Below are 21,706 nucleotides of genomic sequence, written 5' to 3'. Positions count from 1 at the left end.
TATTTTCAAAGTATTTTTTCACAGTTTGGATGCATTTCCCCGGGCGACCAGCGGGGGGCGCAGTGCCCCGGACCCGGGGGTGACCTCCCCCGGGCCTGGGCTACCTTCCCCGGGCATCGTGGGGAGGAAATATGGAACTTTTTTTTTTCAGGGGGGAAGAAGCTTCAGCTTGCCCGGGGACACTTCCACAGCCCTGGGCATGAATCCCGGGGAAGAGTGGGTGAACGATTTCAAACTATTTTCAAAGTATTTTTATCACCTTTTGGACGCATTTCCCCGGGTGTCCTGCGGGTGGCGCAGTTCCCCGGACCCGGGGGTGACCTCCCCCGGGCCCGGGCTACCTTCCCTGGGTAGCGTGGGGTGGAAATATGGAACTTTTTTTTTCAGGGGGGAAGACGCTTCTTCATGCCCGGGGACACTTCCATAGGCCCGGGCATGAATCCCGGGGAAGAGTGGGTGAGGAATCAAAGTATATTCAAAGTGCTTTTTTCACCCTTTCTGTGCAATTCTCAGGTCGGCCAGCGGGGGGCACATGTCCCCGGACCCCTGGACGACGTCCCCCTGGCCCGGGCTACCTTCCCTGGCCAGCGCGGGGTGGTTTTGTGGAAGTTTTTATTTCAGGGGGGGAAGACGCTTTGTCATGCCCGGGGACACTTCCATAGGCCAGGGCATGAATCCCGGGATCGAGTGGGTGAGGAATTTCAAAGTATTTTCAAAGTATTTTTTTCACCTTTTGGACGCAATTCCCCGGTTGTCCTGCGGGGGACGCCGGTCCCCAGACCCGGGGATGACCTCCCCCGGGCCTGGGCTACCTTCCCTGGGTAGCGGGGGGTGGAAATATGGAAGTTTTTTTTTCAGGGGGGAGGACGCTCGAACGTGCCCAGGGACACTTCCACAGCCCTGGGCATGAATCCCGGGGAAGAGTGGGTGAACGATTTCAAGATATTTTCTAAGTGCTTTTTTCACCTTTTGGATGCAATTCCCCGGGTGTCCTGCGGGTGGCGCAGTGCCCCGGACCCGGGGGTGACCTCCCCCGGGCCTGGGCTACCTTCCCTGGGTAGCGGGGGGTGGAAATATGGAAGTTTTTTTTTCAGGGGGGAGGACGCTCGAACGTGCCCAGGGACACTTCCACAGCCCTGGGCATGAATCCCGGGGAAGAGTGGGTGAACGATTTCAAGATATTTTCTAAGTGCTTTTTTCACCTTTTGGATGCAATTCCCCGGGTGTCCTGCGGGTGGCGCAGTGCCCCGGACCCGGGGGTGACCTCCCCCGGGCCTGGGCTACCTTCCCTGGGTAGCGTGGGGTGGAAATATGGAAGGTTTTTTTTCCCGGGGGGGCAGAAGCTTCAGCCTGCCCAGGGACACTTCCACAGCCCTGGGCATGAATCCCGGGGAAGAGTGGGTGAACGATTTCAAGATATTTTCTAAGTGCTTTTTTCACCTTTTGGATGCAATTCTCCGGGTGTCCTGCGGGGGGCGCAGTGCCCCGGACCCGGGGGTGACCTCCCCCGGGCCCGGGCTACCTTCCCTGGGTAGCGGGGGGTGGAAATATGGAAGTTTTTTTTTTCAGGGGGGCATAAGCTTCATCTTGCCCGGGGACACTTCCACAGCCCTGGGCATGAATCCCGGGGAAGAGTGGGTGAACAGTTTCAAACTGTTTTCAGTGTTTTTTTTCACCTTTTGGATGCATTTCTCCGGGTGTCCAGCACGGGGCGCAGTCCCCCGGACCCGGGGGTGACCTCAACCAGGCCCGGGCTACCTCCCCCGGGCAGCGTGGGGTGAAAATCTGGAACTTGTTTTTCCCGGGGGGGGAAGACGCTCGGACGTGCCCAGGGACACTTCCACAGCCCTGGGCATGAATCCCGGGGAAGAGTGGGCGAACGATTTCAAACTATTTTCAAAGTATTTTTTTCACCTTTTGGACGCAATTCCCCGGTTGTCCTGCGGGGGACGCAGTGCCCCGGACCCGGGGGTGACCTCCCCCGGGCCTGGGCTACCTCCCCCGGGCAGCGTGGGGTGGAAATATGGAAGTTTTTTTTTTCAGGGGGAAAAGACGCTTCTTCATGCCCGGGGACACTTCCATAGGCCCGGGCATGAATCCCGGGGAAGAGTGGGTGAGGAATCAAAGTATTTTCAAAGTGCTTTTTTCACCCTTTCTGTGCAATTCTCGGGTCGGCCAGCGGGGGGCACATGTCCCCGGACCCCGGGACGACGTCCCCCTGGCCCGGGCTACCTTCCCTGGGTAGCGTGGGGTGGAAATATGGAAGTTTTTTTTTTCAGGGGGAAAAGACGCTTCTTCATGCCCGGGGACACTTCCACAGCCCTGGGCATGAATCCTGGGGAAGAGTGGGTGAGAGGAATCAAAGTATTTTCAAAGTGCATTTTTACGGCTTGACTCCATTTCTCAATTCAAAGTGCTTTTTTTCTCACGGCTTGACTCCATTTCTCCGGGTGGCCAGCGGTGCCCCGGACCCAGGGGTGACCTCCCCCAGGCCCGGGCTACCTTCCCTGGGTAGCGTGGGGTGGAAATATGGAAGTTTTTTTTTTCAGGGGGGCAGAAGCTTCGGCTTGCCCGGGGACACTTCCACAGCCCTGGGCATGAATCCCGGGCTTGAGTGGGTGAGGAATTTTGAAGTATTTTCTAAGTGCTTTTTTCACCTTTTGGATGCAATTCTCCGGGTGTCCTGCGGGGGGCGCAGTGCCCCGGACCCGGGGGTGACCTTCCCCGGGCCTGGGCTACCTTCCCTGGGTAGCGGGGGGTGGAAATATGGAAGTTTTTTTTTTCCGGGGGGCAGAAGCTTCAGCCTGCCCAGGGACACTTCCACAGCCCTGGGCATGAATCCCGGGGAAGAGTGGGTGAACGGTTTCAAGATATTTTCTAAGTGCTTTTTTCACCCTTTCTGTGCAATTCTCGGGTCGGCCAGCGGGGGGCACATGTCCCCGGACCCGGGAGTGGCCTCCCCCGGGCCCGGGCTACCTTCCCCGGGCATCGTGGGGTGGAAATATGGAAGTTTTTTTTTTCCGGGGGGAAGACGCTCGGACGTGCCCAGGGACACTTCCACAGCCCTGGGCATGATTCCCGGGGAAGAGTGGGTGAACCATTTCAAACTGTTTTCAGTGTTTTTTTCACCTTTTGGATGCATTTCTCCGGGTGTCCAGCACGGGGCGCAGTCCCCCGGACCCGGGGGTGACCTCCCCCAGGCCCGGGCTACCTCCCCCGGGCAGCGTGGGGTGAAAATCTGGAACTTGTTTTTCCCGGGGGGGGAAGACGCTCGGACGTGCCCAGGGACACTTCCACAGCCCTGGGCATGAATCCCGGGCTCGAGTGGGTGAGGAATTTCAAAGTATTGTCAAAGTATTTTTTGCACCTTTTGGACGCAATTCCCCGGGCGACCAGCGGGGGGCGCAGTTCCCCGGACCCGGGGATGGACTCCCCCGGGCCCGGGCTACCTTCCCCGGGCATCGTGGGGTGGAAATATGGAACTTTTTTTTTTCCGGGGGGAAGACGCTCGGACGTGCCCAGGGACACTTCCACAGCCCTGGGCATGAATCCCGGGGAAGAGTGGGTGAACCATTTCAAACTGTTTTCAGTGTTTTTTTCTCCTTTTGGATGCATTTCTCCGGGTGTCCAGCACGGGGCGCAGTCCCCCGGACCCGGGGGTGACCTCCCCCAGGCCCGGGCTACCTCCCCCGGGCAGCGTGGGGTGAAAATCTGGAACTTGTTTTTCCCGGGGGGGGAAGACGCTCGGACGTGCCCAGGGACACTTCCACAGCCCTGGGCATGAATCCCGGGCTCGAGTGGGTAAGGAATTTCAAAGTATTTTCAAAGTATTTTTTTCACCTTTTGGACGCAATTCCCCGGGCGACCAGCGGGGGGCGCAGTTCCCCGGACCCGGGGGTGGCCTCCCCCGGGCCTGGGCTACCTTCCCCGGGCATCGTGGGGTGGAAATATGGAAGTTTTTTTTCCCGGGGGGAAGACGCTCGGACGTGCCCAGGGACACTTCCACAGCCCCGGGCATGAATCCCGGGGAAGAGTGGGAGAACGATTGAAACTATTTTCAAAGTGTTTTTTTCACCTTTTGCATGCATTTCCCCGGTTGTCCTGCGGGGGGCGCATTGCCCCGGACCCGTGGGTGACCTCCCGCGGGCCCGGGCTACCTTCCCCAGGCATCGTGGGGTGGAAATATGGAACTTTTTTTTTCAGGGGGGGAAGACGCTCGGACGTGCCCAGGGACACTTCCACAGACCCGGGCATGAATCCCGGGGAAGAGTGGGCGAACGATTTCAAACTATTTTCAAAGTATTTTTTGCACCTTTTGGACGCAATTCCCCGGGCGACCAGCGGGGGGCGCAGTTCCCCGGACCCGGGGATGGACTCCCCCGGGCCCGGGCTACCTTCCCCGGGCATCGTGGGGTGGAAATATGGAACTTTTTTTTTTCCGGGGGGAAGACGCTCGGACGTGCCCAGGGACACTTCCACAGCCCTGGGCATGAATCCCGGGGAAGAGTGGGTGAACCATTTCAAACTGTTTTCAGTGTTTTTTTCTCCTTTTGGATGCATTTCTCCGGGTGTCCAGCACGGGGCGCAGTCCCCCGGACCCGGGGGTGACCTCCCCCAGGCCCGGGCTACCTCCCCCGGGCAGCGTGGGGTGAAAATCTGGAACTTGTTTTTCCCGGGGGGGGAAGACGCTCGGACGTGCCCAGGGACACTTCCACAGCCCTGGGCATGAATCCCGGGCTCGAGTGGGTAAGGAATTTCAAAGTATTTTCAAAGTATTTTTTTCACCTTTTGGACGCAATTCCCCGGGCGACCAGCGGGGGGCGCAGTTCCCCGGACCCGGGGGTGGCCTCCCCCGGGCCTGGGCTACCTTCCCCGGGCATCGTGGGGTGGAAATATGGAAGTTTTTTTTCCCGGGGGGAAGACGCTCGGACGTGCCCAGGGACACTTCCACAGCCCCGGGCATGAATCCCGGGGAAGAGTGGGAGAACGATTGAAACTATTTTCAAAGTGTTTTTTTCACCTTTTGCATGCATTTCCCCGGTTGTCCTGCGGGGGGCGCATTGCCCCGGACCCGTGGGTGACCTCCCGCGGGCCCGGGCTACCTTCCCCAGGCATCGTGGGGTGGAAATATGGAACTTTTTTTTTCAGGGGGGGAAGACGCTCGGACGTGCCCAGGGACACTTCCACAGACCCGGGCATGAATCCCGGGGAAGAGTGGGCGAACGATTTCAAACTATTTTCAAAGTATTTTTTGCACCTTTTGGACGCAATTCCCCGGGCGACCAGCGGGGGGCGCAGTTCCCCGGACCCGGGGATGGACTCCCCCGGGCCCGGGCTACCTTCCCCGGGCATCGTGGGGTGGAAATATGGAACTTTTTTTTTTCCGGGGGGAAGACGCTCGGACGTGCCCAGGGACACTTCCACAGCCCTGGGCATGAATCCCGGGGAAGAGTGGGTGAACCATTTCAAACTGTTTTCAGTGTTTTTTTCTCCTTTTGGATGCATTTCTCCGGGTGTCCAGCACGGGGCGCAGTCCCCCGGACCCGGGGGTGACCTCCCCCAGGCCCGGGCTACCTCCCCCGGGCAGCGTGGGGTGAAAATCTGGAACTTGTTTTTCCCGGGGGGGGAAGACGCTCGGACGTGCCCAGGGACACTTCCACAGCCCTGGGCATGAATCCCGGGCTCGAGTGGGTAAGGAATTTCAAAGTATTTTCAAAGTATTTTTTTCACCTTTTGGACGCAATTCCCCGGGCGACCAGCGGGGGGCGCAGTTCCCCGGACCCGGGGGTGGCCTCCCCCGGGCCTGGGCTACCTTCCCCGGGCATCGTGGGGTGGAAATATGGAAGTTTTTTTTCCCGGGGGGAAGACGCTCGGACGTGCCCAGGGACACTTCCACAGCCCCGGGCATGAATCCCGGGGAAGAGTGGGAGAACGATTGAAACTATTTTCAAAGTGTTTTTTTCACCTTTTGCATGCATTTCCCCGGTTGTCCTGCGGGGGGCGCATTGCCCCGGACCCGTGGGTGACCTCCCGCGGGCCCGGGCTACCTTCCCCAGGCATCGTGGGGTGGAAATATGGAACTTTTTTTTTCAGGGGGGGAAGACGCTCGGACGTGCCCAGGGACACTTCCACAGACCCGGGCATGAATCCCGGGGAAGAGTGGGCGAACGATTTCAAACTATTTTCAAAGTATTTTTTGCACCTTTTGGACGCAATTCCCCGGGCGACCAGCGGGGGGCGCAGTTCCCCGGACCCGGGGATGGACTCCCCCGGGCCCGGGCTACCTTCCCCGGGCATCGTGGGGTGGAAATATGGAACTTTTTTTTTTCCGGGGGGAAGACGCTCGGACGTGCCCAGGGACACTTCCACAGCCCTGGGCATGAATCCCGGGGAAGAGTGGGTGAACCATTTCAAACTGTTTTCAGTGTTTTTTTCTCCTTTTGGATGCATTTCTCCGGGTGTCCAGCACGGGGCGCAGTCCCCCGGACCCGGGGGTGACCTCCCCCAGGCCCGGGCTACCTCCCCCGGGCAGCGTGGGGTGAAAATCTGGAACTTGTTTTTCCCGGGGGGGGAAGACGCTCGGACGTGCCCAGGGACACTTCCACAGCCCTGGGCATGAATCCCGGGCTCGAGTGGGTAAGGAATTTCAAAGTATTTTCAAAGTATTTTTTTCACCTTTTGGACGCAATTCCCCGGGCGACCAGCGGGGGGCGCAGTTCCCCGGACCCGGGGGTGGCCTCCCCCGGGCCTGGGCTACCTTCCCCGGGCATCGTGGGGTGGAAATATGGAAGTTTTTTTTCCCGGGGGGAAGACGCTCGGACGTGCCCAGGGACACTTCCACAGCCCCGGGCATGAATCCCGGGGAAGAGTGGGAGAACGATTGAAACTATTTTCAAAGTGTTTTTTTCACCTTTTGCATGCATTTCCCCGGTTGTCCTGCGGGGGGCGCATTGCCCCGGACCCGTGGGTGACCTCCCGCGGGCCCGGGCTACCTTCCCCAGGCATCGTGGGGTGGAAATATGGAACTTTTTTTTTCAGGGGGGGAAGACGCTCGGACGTGCCCAGGGACACTTCCACAGACCCGGGCATGAATCCCGGGGAAGAGTGGGCGAACGATTTCAAACTATTTTCAAAGTATTTTTTTCACCTTTTGGACGCAATTCCCCGGTTGTCCTGCGGGGGACGCAGTGCCCCGGACCCGGGGGTGACCTCCCCCGGGCCTGGGCTACCTCCCCCGGGCAGCGTGGGGTGGAAATATGGAAGTTTTTTTTTTCAGGGGGAAAAGACGCTTCTTCATGCCCGGGGACACTTCCATAGGCCCGGGCATGAATCCCGGGGAAGAGTGGGTGAGGAATCAAAGTATTTTCAAAGTGCTTTTTTCACCCTTTCTGTGCAATTCTCGGGTCGGCCAGCGGGGGGCACATGTCCCCGGACCCCGGGACGACGTCCCCCTGGCCCGGGCTACCTTCCCTGGGTAGCGTGGGGTGGAAATATGGAAGTTTTTTTTTTCAGGGGGAAAAGACGCTTCTTCATGCCCGGGGACACTTCCACAGCCCCGGGCATGAATCCCGGGGAAGAGTGGGAGAACGATTGAAACTATTTTCAAAGTGTTTTTTTCACCTTTTGCATGCATTTCCCCGGTTGTCCTGCGGGGGGCGCATTGCCCCGGACCCGTGGGTGACCTCCCGCGGGCCCGGGCTACCTTCCCCAGGCATCGTGGGGTGGAAATATGGAACTTTTTTTTTCAGGGGGGGAAGACGCTCGGACGTGCCCAGGGACACTTCCACAGACCCGGGCATGAATCCCGGGGAAGAGTGGGCGAACGATTTCAAACTATTTTCAAAGTATTTTTTGCACCTTTTGGACGCAATTCCCCGGGCGACCAGCGGGGGGCGCAGTTCCCCGGACCCGGGGATGGACTCCCCCGGGCCCGGGCTACCTTCCCCGGGCATCGTGGGGTGGAAATATGGAACTTTTTTTTTTCCGGGGGGAAGACGCTCGGACGTGCCCAGGGACACTTCCACAGCCCTGGGCATGAATCCCGGGGAAGAGTGGGTGAACCATTTCAAACTGTTTTCAGTGTTTTTTTCTCCTTTTGGATGCATTTCTCCGGGTGTCCAGCACGGGGCGCAGTCCCCCGGACCCGGGGGTGACCTCCCCCAGGCCCGGGCTACCTCCCCCGGGCAGCGTGGGGTGAAAATCTGGAACTTGTTTTTCCCGGGGGGGGAAGACGCTCGGACGTGCCCAGGGACACTTCCACAGCCCTGGGCATGAATCCCGGGCTCGAGTGGGTAAGGAATTTCAAAGTATTTTCAAAGTATTTTTTTCACCTTTTGGACGCAATTCCCCGGGCGACCAGCGGGGGGCGCAGTTCCCCGGACCCGGGGGTGGCCTCCCCCGGGCCTGGGCTACCTTCCCCGGGCATCGTGGGGTGGAAATATGGAAGTTTTTTTTCCCGGGGGGAAGACGCTCGGACGTGCCCAGGGACACTTCCACAGCCCCGGGCATGAATCCCGGGGAAGAGTGGGAGAACGATTGAAACTATTTTCAAAGTGTTTTTTTCACCTTTTGCATGCATTTCCCCGGTTGTCCTGCGGGGGGCGCATTGCCCCGGACCCGTGGGTGACCTCCCGCGGGCCCGGGCTACCTTCCCCAGGCATCGTGGGGTGGAAATATGGAACTTTTTTTTTCAGGGGGGGAAGACGCTCGGACGTGCCCAGGGACACTTCCACAGACCCGGGCATGAATCCCGGGGAAGAGTGGGCGAACGATTTCAAACTATTTTCAAAGTATTTTTTGCACCTTTTGGACGCAATTCCCCGGGCGACCAGCGGGGGGCGCAGTTCCCCGGACCCGGGGATGGACTCCCCCGGGCCCGGGCTACCTTCCCCGGGCATCGTGGGGTGGAAATATGGAACTTTTTTTTTTCCGGGGGGAAGACGCTCGGACGTGCCCAGGGACACTTCCACAGCCCTGGGCATGAATCCCGGGGAAGAGTGGGTGAACCATTTCAAACTGTTTTCAGTGTTTTTTTCTCCTTTTGGATGCATTTCTCCGGGTGTCCAGCACGGGGCGCAGTCCCCCGGACCCGGGGGTGACCTCCCCCAGGCCCGGGCTACCTCCCCCGGGCAGCGTGGGGTGAAAATCTGGAACTTGTTTTTCCCGGGGGGGGAAGACGCTCGGACGTGCCCAGGGACACTTCCACAGCCCTGGGCATGAATCCCGGGCTCGAGTGGGTAAGGAATTTCAAAGTATTTTCAAAGTATTTTTTTCACCTTTTGGACGCAATTCCCCGGGCGACCAGCGGGGGGCGCAGTTCCCCGGACCCGGGGGTGGCCTCCCCCGGGCCTGGGCTACCTTCCCCGGGCATCGTGGGGTGGAAATATGGAAGTTTTTTTTCCCGGGGGGAAGACGCTCGGACGTGCCCAGGGACACTTCCACAGCCCCGGGCATGAATCCCGGGGAAGAGTGGGAGAACGATTGAAACTATTTTCAAAGTGTTTTTTTCACCTTTTGCATGCATTTCCCCGGTTGTCCTGCGGGGGGCGCATTGCCCCGGACCCGTGGGTGACCTCCCGCGGGCCCGGGCTACCTTCCCCAGGCATCGTGGGGTGGAAATATGGAACTTTTTTTTTCAGGGGGGGAAGACGCTCGGACGTGCCCAGGGACACTTCCACAGACCCGGGCATGAATCCCGGGGAAGAGTGGGCGAACGATTTCAAACTATTTTCAAAGTATTTTTTGCACCTTTTGGACGCAATTCCCCGGGCGACCAGCGGGGGGCGCAGTTCCCCGGACCCGGGGATGGACTCCCCCGGGCCCGGGCTACCTTCCCCGGGCATCGTGGGGTGGAAATATGGAACTTTTTTTTTTCCGGGGGGAAGACGCTCGGACGTGCCCAGGGACACTTCCACAGCCCTGGGCATGAATCCCGGGGAAGAGTGGGTGAACCATTTCAAACTGTTTTCAGTGTTTTTTTCTCCTTTTGGATGCATTTCTCCGGGTGTCCAGCACGGGGCGCAGTCCCCCGGACCCGGGGGTGACCTCCCCCAGGCCCGGGCTACCTCCCCCGGGCAGCGTGGGGTGAAAATCTGGAACTTGTTTTTCCCGGGGGGGGAAGACGCTCGGACGTGCCCAGGGACACTTCCACAGCCCTGGGCATGAATCCCGGGCTCGAGTGGGTGAGGAATTTCAAAGTATTGTCAAAGTATTTTTTGCACCTTTTGGACGCAATTCCCCGGGCGACCAGCGGGGGGCGCAGTTCCCCGGACCCGGGGATGGACTCCCCCGGGCCCGGGCTACCTTCCCCGGGCATCGTGGGGTGGAAATATGGAACTTTTTTTTTTCCGGGGGGAAGACGCTCGGACGTGCCCAGGGACACTTCCACAGCCCTGGGCATGAATCCCGGGGAAGAGTGGGTGAACCATTTCAAACTGTTTTCAGTGTTTTTTTCTCCTTTTGGATGCATTTCTCCGGGTGTCCAGCACGGGGCGCAGTCCCCCGGACCCGGGGGTGACCTCCCCCAGGCCCGGGCTACCTCCCCCGGGCAGCGTGGGGTGAAAATCTGGAACTTGTTTTTCCCGGGGGGGGAAGACGCTCGGACGTGCCCAGGGACACTTCCACAGCCCTGGGCATGAATCCCGGGCTCGAGTGGGTGAGGAATTTCAAAGTATTGTCAAAGTATTTTTTGCACCTTTTGGACGCAATTCCCCGGGCGACCAGCGGGGGGCGCAGTTCCCCGGACCCGGGGATGGACTCCCCCGGGCCCGGGCTACCTTCCCCGGGCATCGTGGGGTGGAAATATGGAACTTTTTTTTTTCCGGGGGGAAGACGCTCGGACGTGCCCAGGGACACTTCCACAGCCCTGGGCATGAATCCCGGGGAAGAGTGGGTGAACCATTTCAAACTGTTTTCAGTGTTTTTTTCTCCTTTTGGATGCATTTCTCCGGGTGTCCAGCACGGGGCGCAGTCCCCCGGACCCGGGGGTGACCTCCCCCAGGCCCGGGCTACCTCCCCCGGGCAGCGTGGGGTGAAAATCTGGAACTTGTTTTTCCCGGGGGGGGAAGACGCTCGGACGTGCCCAGGGACACTTCCACAGCCCTGGGCATGAATCCCGGGCTCGAGTGGGTAAGGAATTTCAAAGTATTTTCAAAGTATTTTTTTCACCTTTTGGACGCAATTCCCCGGGCGACCAGCGGGGGGCGCAGTTCCCCGGACCCGGGGGTGGCCTCCCCCGGGCCTGGGCTACCTTCCCCGGGCATCGTGGGGTGGAAATATGGAAGTTTTTTTTCCCGGGGGGAAGACGCTCGGACGTGCCCAGGGACACTTCCACAGCCCCGGGCATGAATCCCGGGGAAGAGTGGGAGAACGATTGAAACTATTTTCAAAGTGTTTTTTTCACCTTTTGCATGCATTTCCCCGGTTGTCCTGCGGGGGGCGCATTGCCCCGGACCCGTGGGTGACCTCCCGCGGGCCCGGGCTACCTTCCCCAGGCATCGTGGGGTGGAAATATGGAACTTTTTTTTTCAGGGGGGGAAGACGCTCGGACGTGCCCAGGGACACTTCCACAGACCCGGGCATGAATCCCGGGGAAGAGTGGGCGAACGATTTCAAACTATTTTCAAAGTATTTTTTGCACCTTTTGGACGCAATTCCCCGGGCGACCAGCGGGGGGCGCAGTTCCCCGGACCCGGGGATGGACTCCCCCGGGCCCGGGCTACCTTCCCCGGGCATCGTGGGGTGGAAATATGGAACTTTTTTTTTTCCGGGGGGAAGACGCTCGGACGTGCCCAGGGACACTTCCACAGCCCTGGGCATGAATCCCGGGGAAGAGTGGGTGAACCATTTCAAACTGTTTTCAGTGTTTTTTTCTCCTTTTGGATGCATTTCTCCGGGTGTCCAGCACGGGGCGCAGTCCCCCGGACCCGGGGGTGACCTCCCCCAGGCCCGGGCTACCTCCCCCGGGCAGCGTGGGGTGAAAATCTGGAACTTGTTTTTCCCGGGGGGGGAAGACGCTCGGACGTGCCCAGGGACACTTCCACAGCCCTGGGCATGAATCCCGGGCTCGAGTGGGTAAGGAATTTCAAAGTATTTTCAAAGTATTTTTTTCACCTTTTGGACGCAATTCCCCGGGCGACCAGCGGGGGGCGCAGTTCCCCGGACCCGGGGGTGGCCTCCCCCGGGCCTGGGCTACCTTCCCCGGGCATCGTGGGGTGGAAATATGGAAGTTTTTTTTCCCGGGGGGAAGACGCTCGGACGTGCCCAGGGACACTTCCACAGCCCCGGGCATGAATCCCGGGGAAGAGTGGGAGAACGATTGAAACTATTTTCAAAGTGTTTTTTTCACCTTTTGCATGCATTTCCCCGGTTGTCCTGCGGGGGGCGCATTGCCCCGGACCCGTGGGTGACCTCCCGCGGGCCCGGGCTACCTTCCCCAGGCATCGTGGGGTGGAAATATGGAACTTTTTTTTTCAGGGGGGGAAGACGCTCGGACGTGCCCAGGGACACTTCCACAGACCCGGGCATGAATCCCGGGGAAGAGTGGGCGAACGATTTCAAACTATTTTCAAAGTATTTTTTGCACCTTTTGGACGCAATTCCCCGGGCGACCAGCGGGGGGCGCAGTTCCCCGGACCCGGGGATGGACTCCCCCGGGCCCGGGCTACCTTCCCCGGGCATCGTGGGGTGGAAATATGGAACTTTTTTTTTTCCGGGGGGAAGACGCTCGGACGTGCCCAGGGACACTTCCACAGCCCTGGGCATGAATCCCGGGGAAGAGTGGGTGAACCATTTCAAACTGTTTTCAGTGTTTTTTTCTCCTTTTGGATGCATTTCTCCGGGTGTCCAGCACGGGGCGCAGTCCCCCGGACCCGGGGGTGACCTCCCCCAGGCCCGGGCTACCTCCCCCGGGCAGCGTGGGGTGAAAATCTGGAACTTGTTTTTCCCGGGGGGGGAAGACGCTCGGACGTGCCCAGGGACACTTCCACAGCCCTGGGCATGAATCCCGGGCTCGAGTGGGTAAGGAATTTCAAAGTATTTTCAAAGTATTTTTTTCACCTTTTGGACGCAATTCCCCGGGCGACCAGCGGGGGGCGCAGTTCCCCGGACCCGGGGGTGGCCTCCCCCGGGCCTGGGCTACCTTCCCCGGGCATCGTGGGGTGGAAATATGGAAGTTTTTTTTCCCGGGGGGAAGACGCTCGGACGTGCCCAGGGACACTTCCACAGCCCCGGGCATGAATCCCGGGGAAGAGTGGGAGAACGATTGAAACTATTTTCAAAGTGTTTTTTTCACCTTTTGCATGCATTTCCCCGGTTGTCCTGCGGGGGGCGCATTGCCCCGGACCCGTGGGTGACCTCCCGCGGGCCCGGGCTACCTTCCCCAGGCATCGTGGGGTGGAAATATGGAACTTTTTTTTTCAGGGGGGGAAGACGCTCGGACGTGCCCAGGGACACTTCCACAGACCCGGGCATGAATCCCGGGGAAGAGTGGGCGAACGATTTCAAACTATTTTCAAAGTATTTTTTGCACCTTTTGGACGCAATTCCCCGGGCGACCAGCGGGGGGCGCAGTTCCCCGGACCCGGGGATGGACTCCCCCGGGCCCGGGCTACCTTCCCCGGGCATCGTGGGGTGGAAATATGGAACTTTTTTTTTTCCGGGGGGAAGACGCTCGGACGTGCCCAGGGACACTTCCACAGCCCTGGGCATGAATCCCGGGGAAGAGTGGGTGAACCATTTCAAACTGTTTTCAGTGTTTTTTTCTCCTTTTGGATGCATTTCTCCGGGTGTCCAGCACGGGGCGCAGTCCCCCGGACCCGGGGGTGACCTCCCCCAGGCCCGGGCTACCTCCCCCGGGCAGCGTGGGGTGAAAATCTGGAACTTGTTTTTCCCGGGGGGGGGAAGACGCTCGGACGTGCCCAGGGACACTTCCACAGCCCTGGGCATGAATCCCGGGCTCGAGTGGGTAAGGAATTTCAAAGTATTTTCAAAGTATTTTTTTCACCTTTTGGACGCAATTCCCCGGGCGACCAGCGGGGGGCGCAGTTCCCCGGACCCGGGGGTGGCCTCCCCCGGGCCTGGGCTACCTTCCCCGGGCATCGTGGGGTGGAAATATGGAAGTTTTTTTTCCCGGGGGGAAGACGCTCGGACGTGCCCAGGGACACTTCCACAGCCCCGGGCATGAATCCCGGGGAAGAGTGGGAGAACGATTGAAACTATTTTCAAAGTGTTTTTTTCACCTTTTGCATGCATTTCCCCGGTTGTCCTGCGGGGGGCGCATTGCCCCGGACCCGTGGGTGACCTCCCGCGGGCCCGGGCTACCTTCCCCAGGCATCGTGGGGTGGAAATATGGAACTTTTTTTTTCAGGGGGGGAAGACGCTCGGACGTGCCCAGGGACACTTCCACAGACCCGGGCATGAATCCCGGGGAAGAGTGGGCGAACGATTTCAAACTATTTTCAAAGTATTTTTTGCACCTTTTGGACGCAATTCCCCGGGCGACCAGCGGGGGGCGCAGTTCCCCGGACCCGGGGATGGACTCCCCCGGGCCCGGGCTACCTTCCCCGGGCATCGTGGGGTGGAAATATGGAACTTTTTTTTTTCCGGGGGGAAGACGCTCGGACGTGCCCAGGGACACTTCCACAGCCCTGGGCATGAATCCCGGGGAAGAGTGGGTGAACCATTTCAAACTGTTTTCAGTGTTTTTTTCTCCTTTTGGATGCATTTCTCCGGGTGTCCAGCACGGGGCGCAGTCCCCCGGACCCGGGGGTGACCTCCCCCAGGCCCGGGCTACCTCCCCCGGGCAGCGTGGGGTGAAAATCTGGAACTTGTTTTTCCCGGGGGGGGAAGACGCTCGGACGTGCCCAGGGACACTTCCACAGCCCTGGGCATGAATCCCGGGCTCGAGTGGGTAAGGAATTTCAAAGTATTTTCAAAGTATTTTTTTCACCTTTTGGACGCAATTCCCCGGGCGACCAGCGGGGGGCGCAGTTCCCCGGACCCGGGGGTGGCCTCCCCCGGGCCTGGGCTACCTTCCCCGGGCATCGTGGGGTGGAAATATGGAAGTTTTTTTTCCCGGGGGGAAGACGCTCGGACGTGCCCAGGGACACTTCCACAGCCCCGGGCATGAATCCCGGGGAAGAGTGGGAGAACGATTGAAACTATTTTCAAAGTGTTTTTTTCACCTTTTGCATGCATTTCCCCGGTTGTCCTGCGGGGGGCGCATTGCCCCGGACCCGTGGGTGACCTCCCGCGGGCCCGGGCTACCTTCCCCAGGCATCGTGGGGTGGAAATATGGAACTTTTTTTTTCAGGGGGGGAAGACGCTCGGACGTGCCCAGGGACACTTCCACAGACCCGGGCATGAATCCCGGGGAAGAGTGGGCGAACGATTTCAAACTATTTTCAAAGTATTTTTTGCACCTTTTGGACGCAATTCCCCGGGCGACCAGCGGGGGGCGCAGTTCCCCGGACCCGGGGATGGACTCCCCCGGGCCCGGGCTACCTTCCCCGGGCATCGTGGGGTGGAAATATGGAACTTTTTTTTTTCCGGGGGGAAGACGCTCGGACGTGCCCAGGGACACTTCCACAGCCCTGGGCATGAATCCCGGGGAAGAGTGGGTGAACCATTTCAAACTGTTTTCAGTGTTTTTTTCTCCTTTTGGATGCATTTCTCCGGGTGTCCAGCACGGGGCGCAGTCCCCCGGACCCGGGGGTGACCTCCCCCAGGCCCGGGCTACCTCCCCCGGGCAGCGTGGGGTGAAAATCTGGAACTTGTTTTTCCCGGGGGGGGAAGACGCTCGGACGTGCCCAGGGACACTTCCACAGCCCTGGGCATGAATCCCGGGCTCGAGTGGGTAAGGAATTTCAAAGTATTTTCAAAGTATTTTTTTCACCTTTTGGACGCAATTCCCCGGGCGACCAGCGGGGGGCGCAGTTCCCCGGACCCGGGGGTGGCCTCCCCCGGGCCTGGGCTACCTTCCCCGGGCATCGTGGGGTGGAAATATGGAAGTTTTTTTTCCCGGGGGGAAGACGCTCGGACGTGCCCAGGGACACTTCCACAGCCCCGGGCATGAATCCCGGGGAAGAGTGGGAGAACGATTGAAACTATTTTCAAAGTGTTTTTTTCACCTTTTGCATGCATTTCCCCGGTTGTCCTGCGGGGGGCGCATTGCCCCGGACCCGTGGGTGACCTCCCGCGGGCCCGGGCTACCTTCCCCAGGCATCGTGGGGTGGAAATATGGAACTTTTTTTTTCAGGGGGGGAAGACGCTCGGACGTGCCCAGGGACACTTCCACAGACCCGGGCATGAATCCCGGGGAAGAGTGGGCGAACGATTTCAAACTATTTTCAAAGTATTTTTTGCACCTTTTGGACGCAATTCCCCGGGCGACCAGCGGGGGGCGCAGTTCCCCGGACCCGGGGATGGACTCCCCCGGGCCCGGGCTACCTTCCCCGGGCATCGTGGGGTGGAAATATGGAACTTTTTTTTTTCCGGGGGGAAGACGCTCGGACGTGCCCAGGGACACTTCCACAGCCCTGGGCATGAATCCCGGGGAAGAGTGGGTGAACCATTTCAAACTGTTTTCAGTGTTTTTTTCTCCTTTTGGATGCATTTCTCCGGGTGTCCAGCACGGGGCGCAGTCCCCCGGACCCGGGGGTGACCTCCCCCAGGCCCGGGCTACCTCCCCCGGGCAGCGTGGGGTGAAAATCTGGAACTTGTTTTTCCCGGGGGGGGGAAGACGCTCGGACGTGCCCAGGGACACTTCCACAGCCCTGGGCATGAATCCCGGGCTCGAGTGGGTAAGGAATTTCAAAGTATTTTCAAAGTATTTTTTTCACCTTTTGGACGCAATTCCCCGGGCGACCAGCGGGGGGCGCAGTTCCCCGGACCCGGGGGTGGCCTCCCCCGGGCCTGGGCTACCTTCCCCGGGCATCGTGGGGTGGAAATATGGAAGTTTTTTTTCCCGGGGGGAAGACGCTCGGACGTGCCCAGGGACACTTCCACAGCCCCGGGCATGAATCCCGGGGAAGAGTGGGAGAACGATTGAAACTATTTTCAAAGTGTTTTTTTCACCTTTTGCATGCATTTCCCCGGTTGTCCTGCGGGGGGCGCATTGCCCCGGACCCGTGGGTGACCTCCCGCGGGCCCGGGCTACCTTCCCCAGGCATCGTGGGGTGGAAATATGGAACTTTTTTTTTCAGGGGGGGAAGACGCTCGGACGTGCCCAGGGACACTTCCACAGACCCGGGCATGAATCCCGGGGAAGAGTGGGCGAACGATTTCAAACTATTTTCAAAGTATTTTTTGCACCTTTTGGACGCAATTCCCCGGTCGACCAGCGGGGGGCGCAGTTCCCCGGACCCGGGGATGGACTCCCCCGGGCCCGGGCTACCTTCCCCGGGCATCGTGGGGTGGAAATATGGAACTTTTTTTTTTCCGGGGGGAAGACGCTCGGACGTGCCCAGGGACACTTCCACAGCCCTGGGCATGAATCCCGGGGAAGAGTGGGTGAACCATTTCAAACTGTTTTCAGTGTTTTTTTCTCCTTTTGGATGCATTTCTCCGGGTGTCCAGCACGGGGCGCAGTCCCCCGGACCCGGGGGTGACCTCCCCCAGGCCCGGGCTACCTCCCCCGGGCAGCGTGGGGTGAAAATCTGGAACTTGTTTTTCCCGGGGGGGGGAAGACGCTCGGACGTGCCCAGGGACACTTCCACAGCCCTGGGCATGAATCCCGGGCTCGAGTGGGTAAGGAATTTCAAAGTATTTTCAAAGTATTTTTTTCACCTTTTGGACGCAATTCCCCGGGCGACCAGCGGGGGGCGCAGTTCCCCGGACCCGGGGGTGGCCTCCCCCGGGCCTGGGCTACCTTCCCCGGGCATCGTGGGGTGGAAATATGGAAGTTTTTTTTCCCGGGGGGAAGACGCTCGGACGTGCCCAGGGACACTTCCACAGCCCCGGGCATGAATCCCGGGGAAGAGTGGGAGAACGATTGAAACTATTTTCAAAGTGTTTTTTTCACCTTTTGCATGCATTTCCCCGGTTGTCCTGCGGGGGGCGCATTGCCCCGGACCCGTGGGTGACCTCCCGCGGGCCCGGGCTACCTTCCCCAGGCATCGTGGGGTGGAAATATGGAACTTTTTTTTTCAGGGGGGGAAGACGCTCGGACGTGCCCAGGGACACTTCCACAGACCCGGGCATGAATCCCGGGGAAGAGTGGGCGAACGATTTCAAACTATTTTCAAAGTATTTTTTGCACCTTTTGGACGCAATTCCCCGGGCGACCAGCGGGGGGCGCAGTTCCCCGGACCCGGGGATGGACTCCCCCGGGCCCGGGCTACCTTCCCCGGGCATCGTGGGGTGGAAATATGGAACTTTTTTTTTTCCGGGGGGAAGACGCTCGGACGTGCCCAGGGACACTTCCACAGCCCTGGGCATGAATCCCGGGGAAGAGTGGGTGAACCATTTCAAACTGTTTTCAGTGTTTTTTTCTCCTTTTGGATGCATTTCTCCGGGTGTCCAGCACGGGGCGCAGTCCCCCGGACCCGGGGGTGACCTCCCCCAGGCCCGGGCTACCTCCCCCGGGCAGCGTGGGGTGAAAATCTGGAACTTGTTTTTCCCGGGGGGGGAAGACGCTCGGACGTGCCCAGGGACACTTCCACAGCCCTGGGCATGAATCCCGGGCTCGAGTGGGTGAGGAATTTCAAAGTATTGTCAAAGTATTTTTTGCACCTTTTGGACGCAATTCCCCGGGCGACCAGCGGGGGGCGCAGTTCCCCGGACCCGGGGATGGACTCCCCCGGGCCCGGGCTACCTTCCCCGGGCATCGTGGGGTGGAAATATGGAACTTTTTTTTTTCCGGGGGGAAGACGCTCGGACGTGCCCAGGGACACTTCCACAGCCCTGGGCATGAATCCCGGGGAAGAGTGGGTGAACCATTTCAAACTGTTTTCAGTGTTTTTTTCTCCTTTTGGATGCATTTCTCCGGGTGTCCAGCACGGGGCGCAGTCCCCCGGACCCGGGGGTGACCTCCCCCAGGCCCGGGCTACCTCCCCCGGGCAGCGTGGGGTGAAAATCTGGAACTTGTTTTTCCCGGGGGGGGAAGACGCTCGGACGTGCCCAGGGACACTTCCACAGCCCTGGGCATGAATCCCGGGCTCGAGTGGGTAAGGAATTTCAAAGTATTTTCAAAGTATTTTTTTCACCTTTTGGACGCAATTCCCCGGGCGACCAGCGGGGGGCGCAGTTCCCCGGACCCGGGGGTGGCCTCCCCCGGGCCTGGGCTACCTTCCCCGGGCATCGTGGGGTGGAAATATGGAAGTTTTTTTTCCCGGGGGGAAGACGCTCGGACGTGCCCAGGGACACTTCCACAGCCCCGGGCATGAATCCCGGGGAAGAGTGGGAGAACGATTGAAACTATTTTCAAAGTGTTTTTTTCACCTTTTGCATGCATTTCCCCGGTTGTCCTGCGGGGGGCGCATTGCCCCGGACCCGTGGATGACCTCCCGCGGGCCCGGGCTACCTTCCCCAGGCATCGTGGGGTGGAAATATGGAACTTTTTTTTTCAGGGGGGGAAGACGCTCGGACGTGCCCAGGGACACTTCCACAGACCCGGGCATGAATCCCGGGGAAGAGTGGGCGAACGATTTCAAACTATTTTCAAAGTATTTTTTGCACCTTTTGGACGCAATTCCCCGGGCGACCAGCGGGGGGCGCAGTTCCCCGGACCCGGGGATGGACTCCCCCGGGCCCGGGCTACCTTCCCCGGGCATCGTGGGGTGGAAATATGGAACTTTTTTTTTTCCGGGGGGAAGACGCTCGGACGTGCCCAGGGACACTTCCACAGCCCTGGGCATGAATCCCGGGGAAGAGTGGGTGAACCATTTCAAACTGTTTTCAGTGTTTTTTTCTCCTTTTGGATGCATTTCTCCGGGTGTCCAGCACGGGGCGCAGTCCCCCGGACCCGGGGGTGACCTCCCCCAGGCCCGGGCTACCTCCCCCGGGCAGCGTGGGGTGAAAATCTGGAACTTGTTTTTCCCGGGGGGGGAAGACGCTCGGACGTGCCCAGGGACACTTCCACAGCCCTGGGCATGAATCCCGGGCTCGAGTGGGTAAGGAATTTCAAAGTATTTTCAAAGTATTTTTTTCACCTTTTGGACGCAATTCCCCGGGCGACCAGCGGGGGGCGCAGTTCCCCGGACCCGGGGGTGGCCTCCCCCGGGCCTGGGCTACCTTCCCCGGGCATCGTGGGGTGGAAATATGGAAGTTTTTTTTCCCGGGGGGAAGACGCTCGGACGTGCCCAGGGACACTTCCACAGCCCCGGGCATGAATCCCGGGGAAGAGTGGGAGAACGATTGAAACTATTTTCAAAGTGTTTTTTTCACCTTTTGCATGCATTTCCCCGGTTGTCCTGCGGGGGGCGCATTGCCCCGGACCCGTGGGTGACCTCCCGCGGGCCCGGGCTACCTTCCCCAGGCATCGTGGGGTGGAAATATGGAACTTTTTTTTTCAGGGGGGGAAGACGCTCGGACGTGCCCAGGGACACTTCCACAGACCCGGGCATGAATCCCGGGGAAGAGTGGGCGAACGATTTCAAACTATTTTCAAAGTATTTTTTGCACCTTTTGGACGCAATTCCCCGGGCGACCAGCGGGGGGCGCAGTTCCCCGGACCCGGGGATGGACTCCCCCGGGCCCGGGCTACCTTCCCCGGGCATCGTGGGGTGGAAATATGGAACTTTTTTTTTTCCGGGGGGAAGACGCTCGGACGTGCCCAGGGACACTTCCACAGCCCTGGGCATGAATCCCGGGGAAGAGTGGGTGAACCATTTCAAACTGTTTTCAGTGTTTTTTTCTCCTTTTGGATGCATTTCTCCGGGTGTCCAGCACGGGGCGCAGTCCCCCGGACCCGGGGGTGACCTCCCCCAGGCCCGGGCTACCTCCCCCGGGCAGCGTGGGGTGAAAATCTGGAACTTGTTTTTCCCGGGGGGGGGAAGACGCTCGGACGTGCCCAGGGACACTTCCACAGCCCTGGGCATGAATCCCGGGCTCGAGTGGGTAAGGAATTTCAAAGTATTTTCAAAGTATTTTTTTCACCTTTTGGACGCAATTCCCCGGGCGACCAGCGGGGGGCGCAGTTCCCCGGACCCGGGGGTGGCCTCCCCCGGGCCTGGGCTACCTTCCCCGGGCATCGTGGGGTGGAAATATGGAAGTTTTTTTTCCCGGGGGGAAGACGCTCGGACGTGCCCAGGGACACTTCCACAGCCCCGGGCATGAATCCCGGGGAAGAGTGGGAGAACGATTGAAACTATTTTCAAAGTGTTTTTTTCACCTTTTGCATGCATTTCCCCGGTTGTCCTGCGGGGGGCGCATTGCCCCGGACCCGTGGGTGACCTCCCGCGGGCCCGGGCTACCTTCCCCAGGCATCGTGGGGTGGAAATATGGAACTTTTTTTTTCAGGGGGGGAAGACGCTCGGACGTGCCCAGGGACACTTCCACAGACCCGGGCATGAATCCCGGGGAAGAGTGGGCGAACGATTTCAAACTATTTTCAAAGTATTTTTTGCACCTTTTGGACGCAATTCCCCGGGCGACCAGCGGGGGGCGCAGTTCCCCGGACCCGGGGATGGACTCCCCCGGGCCCGGGCTACCTTCCCCGGGCATCGTGGGGTGGAAATATGGAACTTTTTTTTTTCCGGGGGGAAGACGC

The sequence above is a fragment of the Crinia signifera genome, unplaced genomic scaffold (genome assembly GCF_055691185.1).
Source record: "Crinia signifera unplaced genomic scaffold, ASM5569118v1 HAP2_SCAFFOLD_125, whole genome shotgun sequence".
In the NCBI taxonomy this organism is placed as follows: domain Eukaryota; kingdom Metazoa; phylum Chordata; class Amphibia; order Anura; family Myobatrachidae; genus Crinia; species Crinia signifera.
The sequence above is the reverse complement of the archived record's forward strand: the minus strand, read 5'-3'. Positions refer to the sequence as shown.